Below are 12,816 nucleotides of genomic sequence, written 5' to 3'. Positions count from 1 at the left end.
TTGTTCTTTCTTTGGCTTTGGGAATACAGTGTCTCGTTCTTGTCTCTGTCCTGCTTTGTCTCATCTCCATTGTCTTCAGCCTCTGCACTCACCTCTAGCAAGAGCTTCAGCAAGAGAGAGAGAAGGGGAGCATACTTCTCCAAGCTCCACCCACACTAAGTTAGCCTATAGGTCAAAATTGGCAATTCTACTGAGGATAAGCTCCTTCTCAACTCTTGCTATTGTCAAGGGGCATATGGCATATTGTGCATGCCTATAACCTGCTCTGACCTCGACTCCAGCAGCAAACCACCTTTGAGGGTCTTTGTCAGGCAACGAAGGACTCAGAATCCTCACCACCCAAATCTCTCTACCCCTACCAACTCCTCAATATCCATGGCCTCAGGTGTTACTACTAGTTCGAGAGGTGCCCCTATAGTGGAGGCGTCCCTCCATCCGTAGCCCCTCTCCCTGCCGAAGCAATACCAATCCCTCTCCCTGTCAGAGCAATACTAATCCCTCCCCCTTCTGCAGTAGTGCCAGTTCCCCTCTTGCTCCACTAGTGTTGGTACCACTCCTGGAACCCTTGTACAAGGCCTTGGGAAGGGTGAACAAACTACCTGCCTTCAAAGGCACAGCAACCGATAATCTAGAAGCCACATCAGAAGAAGCATAGAGAGCTCTCACCAACTTCTTCCATACCAGCACTCCGAGGGCCGATCCACCCATCATACCTGGACCACACTCTACAGAACCACTGAGTTATGCAGAGCTCGACACCCCAGACCCCATGGCTCTCGCCCACAGCGACGCCACCACGGGAGGATCCGGGCCATCATCTCCCATCATCACAGGACCTTCTCGCGCCAGCTCAGTTTCACCACCTTGAGCACCATGTCACAGCAGCCCATGAGGGATGTATTAGGGTGATATGTGAGCTCTCTGCTCATGTATCTAGATCAGATTTTATAGTTCTAGATTTTTGTTATCTTTCTTTATTACTATTTTGTACCTAGGATGATGTACCTCATGGATATGATGTAACCTTTTGGTCTCATGGGTCATTTTGGCCTTTTGAAGACATTAATACAATTTTCTTTCTTTCTTTCGTTCTCTCTCTCTCTCATTTCAGTTTTTCTTTCCATGATAACTTAGGACATGGACTTGTTGTATACAGATTTGTTTCATAGGCCAATCTGGCCTTCCGTAAAAATTTATATATCTTCTCTCTCTCTCTCTCTCTCTCTCACACACACACACACACACACACACACACACACACTAGTGCCAAGGGAGATGCCTACTTGAGGTGAGAGGATACACCGAGCACAACAGGGGTACTAGACACTCAGGGGAGTGGACATACTATATACAGAGAGGAGCTATAGCATGTGATATAGGTGATCAGACGAGATGAGGATGCACAATTCATGTGGGTCAGGATTAGGATGGGGAGGTCTTGGGATATCTACATAGCAGTATGTTACTTTGCACCAACCACCTCTAGATATGCCACCAATGGAGAGTCTCCATACCTGCCACTTTATACTGACATTATGTTCTCCAGCCTAGGGGATATCCTCCTTGCTGGAGACTTCAATGCTCGAGTTGCCGATGCACACAAGTGCCCTTCTTCTAGGCAGATGATCCCATGTACCTAGAGATTGACATTGAGGGTACGGACCTCGAGCGGACATCACAAGACACGCGATGTACACGGGGACTATGGGGAGCACTTCATAGCCCTTGGTGGGGCTCATGGGTTAGCCATCTACAATGGCTTAGCCTGGTTCCAGCTCTTTCACCTGCCACCCATTCGGACATGGAGCGAGTACAATGGATTATTTGATGGGCTCTCTCCCCCTGATACCTCTCATCCAGGACTTTACCATCTCACTTCGCCGTATCGGAGTTGCAGCCGACCACTCCACTAGATGACGTCTCTCGTCTACTTTGACCACATCTACTGCACTCTCCGACCTCGATCCTCACACCTCACTTGATGAGCTCACCACGCAGCTTGCAGCCACCCTCCATACATCCACTGCTAGAACTACCCCGAGACCAACCATGCGAGACTGTCCAATAAAATAGATGGTACAACGAAGAGTGCCATGAGACCCGTGCCTGTCTACATCATGGGGTAGCCCTAGGATCTACCACTTACCAGCTGGCGAGAGCGATCTTCTGACGTCTTGCACACAGGAAGAAATAAGCACACCTAGCCAAGCTCGAGGAGGAGTTGTACTAGCTATTCTTGGGACAGGATTGCGAGGCTTGGAGGATCTTTAGGGACACCGACCTACAGGCTCCCTCACCTAACACATGGCATACCTACGTCACCTCCCTTACCGTGTCCCCGAGCGACGTGTTGGTCCCTGGGCTATTGATCAATAGGGCCTTATGCGAGGGCTTCCTTGCCAGCTGGTCTTCCAATACCATTGTGCCCATTTCGAAGGCAGGTGACTCCATGGACCCCATTAATTACACGACTGTTATGATTGGTCATACTTGGCCAAGATTTATGGGTTGATTTTGGAGCTAAGTATATAGGCCAAGGAGTAGACTTAAGAGCATCAGGGCAAGCAGGTTTCAAGAGGGGCCACTCCACATTGGACCACATCTTCACGTTACGGGCCATCATTGAGGAGGGAAGAGCTCATAGACATCGGATTATTGTTGTTTTGTGGATTTCGCAAAGCTTTTGACACTGTCCCATGGGCCAGATTGATGAGGAGATTTACAAGATATGGGAGTACCATTAGAGATGGTTTGGGGGATTCTCACACTTTGACGTGTCCATCCCAATACGTCCAAATGAGCCATATCAATACATCCCTTTCACCTCTATTCACATAGTGCTAAGCCGAAAGATTTTCTTCCAGCAGAGACTTGCCCTTGCTTTTGGGGTTGATCGGTTAGCCCAAATTAATGCTTCCCTTGAGCCATTTCTATTTCCATCTATGGATTACAACCTCACTTTCGATGTCTATATATTTGTTTTACTCTAAGGAGATAGGAAGTGAGGTTTAAAAGAAAATAATTGTGATTAAGGAGAGGGATGACCAAATATGCACTCCCAAAAAAAAAAAAGAGAGAGAATTGTTGATTGCAATCCTTACGGCTGCACTCAAATTAGACTACATAGATGCGTAGAGCTCGATGAGAGTTTCACGCCTATATAAAAACTTTTGAAAACAGATAACCGAGCGGTGTAGAGCTCGAAGAGAGCTTCGCGTCTATGTAACTTTTGAAAACAGATAACCGAGCGGAAAGTTATGGGCATTTTACTAACCGCATAGAAAGCTGTTGCTAGCAATTTTTGGAGAGATTTTAATCATCATTTTAACATGAGATGGAATAATTGATTACACATCTGGAAAGAGTATTGAAAGAGATTTCTAACCGTATAAACAATTTTAGAAAAGATCACCCAAGAGAAGAGTAATTACCAATAGAAAGTAGGAATTAAAACCACCAAAACTGCATTCTTCTTTACATTTGAGACTCCAACTTAGCAAATGTCAAATCCCCACGGATCCCCTCGTGATCGATCTTGGTTTGAAACTCGAATCCTGCAAACAAGGAACAACAAACAACAAAGGGGGTGCAGGCCTGACTCACCTCCCAACCATGACAGCCGTGGGCGAGCCCACAGTCTTGGCTGTCCCCACCGAGCCACGAGCTGAGCTAACTAGGTTGACGTACCGACCAATCTCCTCCTCGTGACGTCCCATACTGCCACGAAGCTGCCCTCGCGGGCCTCGAGATTGCTGCCTGCCTCGGCTGCATAAAGCAGGTGCACGTCTGCACTAGATCCAGGCTCCAAGACCATAGAGCTCTCACAAACTCGCGAGACTCTCTATATTATAATAACTAACCTTGGCCACCATTTTATAGGCTCTTGGCCGGTCATCGGGCGTCCACACTTGGCCGCCCGCCCGTCCATACTTGGGTGCCCGCCCGTTAGTATTTCCCTAACTCAGCTCGTCAATCAGCCTGCCTAGTTCCAAGCTTCCCCAAGCCTCGAAACTAGTCTTGCATGCGTATAGCACACAGTAGATACCCACTGTGCACATGACATACTCCCCTTCCTCTAAGAGCTCACTCCTGAGCTCACTAAAAAGCCAGGGTAATCTCTCTGAAGAGTAGTCAATGTCTCCCATGTAGCGTCCTCTTCAACACGATCCTTCCACTTGATCTTGTATTCCGTGATAAGCGTATGACGCAATCTTCGTTCACGAAATCCAAGAATCTTTTCAGGTTCGTGCGGAATAAATGTCATGTCCTGGACATCTATAATTTCTTGAGGAGTAACTAACTGATCTGCTCCACCCAATACTTCCTTAAGTCTACTGACATGAAATACAGGATGAACTTTCACATGAGAAGGCAAATCCAATTCATATGCAACTGAACCAATCCGTCGTGTAACACGAAATGATCCACAGTATCTAGGGGATAATTTCGGAGATCTACCTGTCCGTAAAGTCTCGGAATCTTTCGGAACTCGCAAATACACCATCGTTCCTTCAGAGAACTCTCTAGGTGAACGATGTCTATTAGAATAAAACCTGTCTCGGTCTTGAGCACTTCTAATAGATTCCTTTGCAACTTGTAACATTTCATGCATATCTTGCAAAAAATTACGTGCTGCATCATGCTGAAGTCCTGAGAATCCTACTGTAACAAGTGATCTTGGTTGAAAACCGTACATAAGCATGAAAGGACTAAACCCTGTACTCGTATGCTTAGTACTGTTATAAGCAAATTCTAACATAGGAAGATAATCCTCCCATAAACTTTGTCTTTTGGATACATATGCTCGAAGCATATCCTCCAAAATCTGATTCACTCTTTCAGTCTGGCCATCGGATTGAGGATGATCTGAGGAACTCAAATTCAAAGTTGTTTCCAACTTCTCGAAAACAAGTTTCCAAAAGTCACTCGTAAACTTAGAGTCCCTATCACTGACTATGTCCTGCGGTAACCCGTACAGTCTAAACAATTGCTCGATAAACTGCCGAGCTAATTGCGTAGCTGTAATATTCTTCCGGGTCGGTAAAAATCTAGCCATTTTTGTCAAGCGATCTACCACAACCCAAATAGAATCGTGGCCTTGATGTGTTCTTGGCAATCCGGTAATAAAATCCATGGAAATACTTTTCCACTTATTACCTGGGATTTGTAAAGGATGCAACCACCCAACCTGTCTAAAGCGTTCAGCTTTATTTGCCTGACAAATCTGACACTTGAGAACATAATCTTCTACATACCCTTTCATCTTCGGCGAATAAAAAGTGTGTTTCACTAATGATAGTGTCCTGTGTACCCCAGGGTGTCCAGCAGAAGGGGCGTCATGACACTCCCTCAGAATCTTGGACCTAATGTCCGGGATCTGTGGTACACAAATTTTATCATTACGGAATAGTAAACCATTCCGAATCATCCACTGACCTCCTGCAGCCTGTATAGTAGACTGCTCAGTCACCGAGTCTTGGTCAATCAATGAGCTCCCGTCCTGGATCTTCTGCCAAAATGGACCAAAATAACTATCAGTCCTGCAAAGCCCTCTCAATGACTGAAATAAGTCAGTAGAATTCTCGGTGAACGACAAAGTATTCACCTCTCTAATCCGACTAAGCGCATCTGCAATATTATTCATGGACCCTTTTTGATAACGGATGTCAAAATCAAAATCTTGCATTAACTCTGCCCAACGAGCTTTCCTTCCTCTCAAATCATCCGCATCACACACATACTTGATTGACTGATGATCAGTCAATACCACAAACTTGGAGCCATATAAATAATGTCTCCAAACGTTGAGAGTATGAATCACAGCATAAAGCTCCTTCTCAAGGGTTGGCCAACGAGATTGAGTGTCGTCTAGCTTTTTACTTTCAGAAGCAACCGGTCTACCATCTTGAAATAACGCAGCCCCGATAGCATAGTCACTGGCATCAGTTTCAAGAACATAAGACCGACTAGGATCAGGTAATGCTAAGATAGGTGCTTCCTTGACTTTATTTTTCAAAAGTCTGAAGGCCATATCCAAATCGTTATTCCAAGTGATAGGCTGATTGGACTTACGTCCACGACCTTTCAATAAGTCGGTCATCGGTAGTGTGAGCTGAGAGTACTCCCGTACAGATTTCCGAAGAAAAACAACAAAACCGAGAAAAGAACGAAGTTGTTTCACTGTTCGTGGTATAGGCCAGTCTAAAACCTTCTGAACTCGGTCATAGTCAATGCTCAATCCATCTCTAGTGATCTCGTGTCCCAAGTAAATGATGTCAGTCATAAAGAACTCACATTTACTGAATTTAGCATATAGTCGATTCTGTCTTAAAATAGATAAGACAATCGTGAGGTGTCTGACATGATCCTCAAGAGTACGGCTATATATCAAAATATCATCCAGGAACACCACCACAAATTTTCCCAAATGTTCACGAAAAAGATCGTTCATCATTTGCTGGAAAGTGGCTGGAGCATTGGTTAACCCAAAAGGTAATACGAGAAACTCGTAATGGCCATACCTAGTCCGAAAGGCGGTTCTTTCGACATGCCTTTCATGAATACGTATCTGGTGGTAGCCAGTACGCAAATCTATCTTCGTGAAATATTTCGCTCCTGCTAACCGGTCAATTAGGTCATCTGATCTAGGGAGAGGATAACGGTTCTTAATAGTCAGCTTGTTCAATCTTTTGTAATCTATACACATTCTCCAAGTATTGTCCTTCTTTCTCCTAAGCAACACAGGTGCACCCCAAGGTGATTTACTTGGATGGATCTGGCCCATCCTCAAATAATCTTCGAGTTGTTTAGCCAACTCATGTTCCTCAGCTTGGCTCATCCTATAAGGAGGAATACTCACAGGATGAGCACTAGGGATCAAGTCAATACGATGATCTACTGCCCGTTCAGGTGGTAAACCCGATGGCAATTCCTTAGGAAATACATCTTGAAACGAATCAAGTATCTTCTGTAATTCTTTGCTTTCAAACACACTTAATTCATTCACATCCATGGAAGGGATGAGAAAAGAAGAAAGTGGAATCAATACACAATGGAAAGCGGTATACAAAGAAGAATCCATTATATTTCCAAAATCAATTGTATTTACAAGAGGTTCCTAAGAGAGATGAATACAATCACCTAAAATACTGTACTTGGTGTCCCTATACTGAAAAGAAAAAATATGACTAGACCAATCTATTTGGACGTCAAGAGTCTTCAATCACTCAATCCCTAATAACAAGTCTACATTTTCCAAATGCATGACATAGCATTCCAGAGTATCTTTGTAGTCTTGAATCTGGATTGGAAGCATCTCCACTTTGCGATCCCAAACTTGTCTTCCCGCAGGTAGACGTACCTCATAGGTATGGTCGCTGAGTGTCGTATCAAGACTCAATTTCTGCACAAGTTTGTAGTTAACAAAGTTATGCGAACTGCCAGGGTCTAAAAGAATGTGAATTTTATGGCCATTCACTTCTCCATAAACTCGGAGAAGATCATGCATGCCAAATATCTTAGAATTGAACAGACAATCAGAACAAGTACTAGGGCAAGAAAGTACAGTAATTGACTTACTTGTCAAAGACAACTAGTTAGCTGCCTTTGGCTTGGGTCCTGCGTTTGACTTGGTACCCTTTTGCTTTGGGCACTCATTACGCATGTGTCCTTTTTCTTCGCAGATAAAACAACGTCCTTCCTTCTTGAGCTTCAAAGCCCTAAGGAGTCGTTTCTTCTTCGCTGGTGTCGAACTTGTATTCTTCGAAGGTTGGTCCGAAGACTTGCCTTCATTCGTGTTAGCCATAGGTGCGGAGAACTTTCTTTTATGTTTGTTCCCCTGCTCGGTAACGGGTTTCGACTTGGAAGAGACCATCGTATCATCATAGATACGAGCTGAATGAATGGCCTCATCCAAAGTTTTACATTTGTTATTTTTAACCTGTAATCGGTACGAGTCTGGTAAACCAGCTACGAAAAACCCCAATAGAGTAGTGGGATCCATCTTTGTAGCTTTCATCTGCAAGTCACGAAATTTCTGGAGGTAGACCTCATAAGTGAGGTGCTGCGAGGTCATGGTCAAAGCTGAAAACCGGGCAACAACATCGTAGTCATCCTCTTTCTTGAGAAATTCTTTCTTGAAAATATCTTCAAATTGTGCCCAAGTCGTTGGCTTAGGGTTCAGTCCCTTCCACCAAAGCAAAGCTTTGCCGGACAGGAAACCTGCTGCTAACTGTATCTTCTTTCCATCATCATATGGATGAAACTGAAAGTGAACTTACCACTTGTGTAGCCACGTGTCCACGATCTCCTTGGTTCGCTGCTTTTACTCGCCCCCGAACGGTTCCGGAGTAATGTTGGGGCCTAAAGCAGAAGCCAAGGTATCCATTCCCAAGAAAGTAGAGAGGGTAGTGGTCAATAGAGCGATGGAGTTCTGCAAAGCTTGCATTTGAGCGTCGATTTGTGCTTGACGTTCCGACGAAGAAGCTTCGAGAGCTACTTTGAACTCTTGGAAATCAGATTTTGACACAAAATCGTCAAAAAGATCGGCATCGGTTCCTTTCGTAGCCAGCAAGCCTTCGCGTTCCATGAGGGGCTCCAACTCTGATTCTTGGGTCGACATCGTGAAGAGGGTACGCGGAGAGAAAATTCGATCTTTGCACAATGAAAGTGCAAGCGAACTTGAGAGCTTGAGAGCTTGAAAACTTGAGAACTCGAGAGATGTGTGGCAAGAAGCCCACGTGAGGGGATTTATAAAGGTTTCCCAAAAGCCAAAAAAAAATCTCGAAAAGCTATGCTTAGCTTTTACTTTAGCTTTTGTGTTTTTTTTTCTTTTTTTTTTCTTTTATATATATATATATATATATATATATATATATATATGGATATATATATTCTCTTGTCTTTTAAAAAAAAATAAAAACCTTGGAAACCTTAGAGAGGAGAGAACTTTTAAACCTTTTTTTAAAAAAAATTGAAACTCCCCCAAAAAAAAAAACAAAAAACGAAAGCACTAAAAAACGTATGCTTTCCTTGCGTTTTGTTTTTTCTTTTTTTCTCCTCATGGATTAACCCAACGATGTTTGCTGACGTGGAGGTTGCCGGCTGCTTTCTTGTCGTCGCTTGCACCTTCGCTCGAGTGCTGCGCCAACTTGTCCGCCAGCGTGCGCTTCGCCAGCCTGCTGTGCGGGGCCTGGGCGCCAACCTGCTGGACGTGGACTGGGCGCCGGCTGCCTGGCATGAGCACTGGCCCGCCTGGCCTGCCTGGCCTGGTCTGCCTGCGCTAGGCTGCGTAGGCCTGGCTACGCAAGCCTAGGCGCCTGGCTACCTGGCTACGCAGGCCTACATGGCCTTAGGCGCCTGCCTACAGTTTTTCTTGCGGCCCAAAACGCACACCCGCCAGCAACGCTTCAAGCAATTCTGCGCTCGCTCTCTCTCTCATGCGCCAAAAAGCAACGAAAATCAACATGGCTTTTTCTTTTTTTTTTCTGTTTTCTCTCATGCGACTGCACAACACGACTCTCCTTCTTTGCAAAGCAATCAACCCTTACTAATCCTACCATCTCCCATCAACATGGCTTTCTTTGATGAAGAAAAAACACATACAAAATCTGAAAATTGCAGTATGCACAGAAAAACAGCAAGTTTTTTTTAACACATACCGTTCTTCGACCTCTTCTTCTCTACCTACCGACTTGCTCGTTCACGAGGTATGCTCTGATACCACTGTCAAATCCCCACGGATCCCCTTGTGATCGATCTTGATTCGAAACTCGAATCCTGCAAACAACGAACAACAAACAACAAAGGGGGTGCAGGCCTGACTCACCTCCCAACCATGACAGCCGTGGGCGAGCCCACAGTCTTGGCTGTCCCCACCGAGCCACGAGCTGAGCTAACTAGGTTGACGTACCGACCAATCTCCTCCTCGCGACGTCCCATACCGCCACGAAGCTGCCCTCGCGGACCTCGAGATTGCTGCCAGCCTCGGCTGCATAAAGCAGGTGCACGTCTGCACTAGATCCAGGCTCTAAGACCATAGAGCTCTCACAAACTCGCGAGACTCTCTATAATCCAATAACTAACCTTGGCCACCCTTTTATAGGCTCTTGGCCGGTCATCGGGCGTCCACACTTGGCCGCCCGCCCGTCCATACTTGGGTGCCCGCCCGTTAGTATATCCCTAACTCAAGTTTATGGATTATGTTTATGGCTCCCTTTTACTGGGATGGATTATTCTTTTTGACTCCCTTTATTTGGGATGCATTGGACTTATGGAACTCATGGTTCACTTACCTTGTGTAGTGTTCTCTTGTCCTACGTGCTCTCTTGAAGATTGTTTCTACCATGTGAGGGTGGAACAATAGAGAGCAGATGGAAGGGAACCATGGGCACTTCAAAGGGTAGTGACAAGCACAACATACCCTGTGTAGTGTTCTCTTGTCCTACATGCTCTCTTGAAGATTGTTTCTACCATGTGTGGGTGGAACAATAGAGAGCAGATGGAAGGGAACATGGGCACTTGAGAGGGTACTGTGAGTTGGTGGCCGAAATGCCTATAAACTATGTGTAGCAGAAATGCGTATGGAACACCAGGTTATCTATGCCTGCGAGTGATTGTTTTCAGGACTCCTTGTTTAGCCGCCCTGTGTAGTATTTCTCTTGACCTAAGTGCTCTTCAAGATGTTGCTACCTTGCTTGGTAGAACATAGAGCCAATGGTAGAGAATATGGGCACTGAAGTCGGGCCGGGCGTCAAGGCAGCTCCTTGGTGATCTACATCGACATACCATTGTTTTCTAAATGCTGAATTTCATATGCATTGGCATGGATTATGATATTTGGACTTATGGGACTGATTTGTCTCGCCCATTTACTTGGGACATGGATTATGCTATCTGGACTTATGGGACTGTTTTGTCTCACCCATTTATCTTGGGACATGATTTTGATATTGGTATTATGGAGACTTATTTAGTCTCGCCCATTTCTTCGGGACATGGATTCTTCAGTTATATTCGATTTTTGAGACTGTCTCGTCTCGCCCAATCGATGGGACATGATTATATCTTGAATATATGGCTTGAAGCTTAAAGTTGCGGACAACTTTTAAGAAGTTGGGGAGGATGTCACCAGCCTGGACATTTCCCAGTCTGAAAGGGGTCTGGTGGACTCCAGGATGTTTAAATATTTGGAAAGTACAAGCTTTGGGAATGGGGGATTATCCTAGAATACAAAGGACCACACTCCTAAAATTTAGGAGAGTTGCTATTTTTGGCCTGACTCCGATGGAAATTCTGTTCGCGTCATTACATGTGGAATTGAGCAGATACCAAGAGTTGGCAAAGTGCCTATGACAGAATGTCTACCAGTTGGGATATTTTTAGAGGTAAAGATTATGGAAGGACCCATCTCTTAGATTGGGACATGTGGCAAGAAAGTGGACCAAAGTGAGACAAGTGGCCTGACACTTGTTAGAAAAAGGATCAAAGTGAGACAAGTGGCCTCACACTTGTCACTTCAGCTATTGTGTGGCTGTCCACTTGTCATTGTAGCCTTCTCTTGCCATTTTAGCTCATGGGAGGCCCAAATCTATAAATTGAAGAGCTCTCTCTTCATTAATAGAGGCTCTCTTGCTGCACACTAGCCTCTACCACCGTTGAAGGTTTCTCTAATGATGGCTACTCTCTTTCTCTCTCTCTTGAAGGCTGCCCATGAAGAATACCGGCTGTTGGGGACTGTTTTGGAGACTTCCATCGCGAAGAAATACTAAAGGCAAGGGTATTCAATCATTTATTATGATTTCTAGCCATTGTATGTGTTGTACCAGCATTTGTACTTGCTGTACCTGCTGTACCAACCACCGTACTGGCTGTACCAGCCACTGTACTTGTTGTACCTGCTGTACCAGCCACCGTACCGACTGTACCAGCCACTATACTTGCTGCACCAGCCATTGTACCTGTTGTACCAGCATTTGTACTTGCTGCACTTGCTGTACCAACCATTGTACCTGTTGTACCAGCCATTGTACCTGCTGTACCGACTGAATGGAGAGTTGTACTTGCTGTATCCTCTCTATTGCATGAAGACCCGTGGTTTTTGGGGAAGAATCAGTACCCACACGGAGGTATATGGATTATATTGTTGGCTCGGCATTTCTACAGCCTATGTTCTGGCTTGGTTGCCTCGTGTTGGGCTGTGTTATGGCATTTGTATATGGATAATCCGGCATCTCCCGTGGGGAGAGTAAGGCCCTCAAAGCTTGTACATGATATTATTCTCCTTGGATAATAAAATACTCCAAGGGGGGGGTCGGCCCATTCCGGCCTCTATGCGGTGTCACACGTGCAAGCTCCATTTTTAGCATTTGTGGATGTTTTGTCCAGCTTTATGTTTTATGCAAAGTGATGATGGATATGTGTTAAGGCTGTGGCCATGTTTAAATGTTTTAATATGCATTGATGGTATCAACAAGTGTGTCAAAGGCCCTAGTCCCCCGGGCACTCCCGCCGCTGCGAGTTACAATATCCTCCAAAATCTGATTCACTCTTTCAGTCTGGCCATCAGATTGAGGATGATCAAAGGAACTCAAATTCAAAGTTGTTTCCAACTTCTCAAAAACAAGTTTCCAAAAATCACTCGTAAACTTAGAGTCCCTATCACTGACTATGTCCTGCGGTAACCCATACAGTCTAAACAATTGCTCGATAAACTACCGAGCTAATTGCGTAGCTGTAATAGCCTTCCGGGTCGGTAAAAATCTAGCCATTTTTGTTAAGCGATCCACCACAACCCTAATAGAATCGTGGCCTTGATGT

At 45.0% G+C, this 12,816-nt stretch overlaps 1 long non-coding RNA gene across 1 annotated transcript in view; it reads right to left on the bottom strand.

Moving 5' to 3' along the window:
- The window catches only part of LOC147638793 (uncharacterized), a 56,208-nt gene that overhangs the window by 736 nt on the left and 42,656 nt on the right, over positions 1-12,816 (bottom strand). The window lies entirely within an intron of this gene.

The sequence above is a fragment of the Cibotium barometz genome, chromosome 4, assembly GCF_041138505.1.
Source record: "Cibotium barometz isolate CiBa-2024 chromosome 4, ASM4113850v1, whole genome shotgun sequence".
In the NCBI taxonomy this organism is placed as follows: domain Eukaryota; kingdom Viridiplantae; phylum Streptophyta; class Polypodiopsida; order Cyatheales; family Cibotiaceae; genus Cibotium; species Cibotium barometz.
This window is presented reverse-complemented; position numbering and strand designations above follow the sequence as displayed.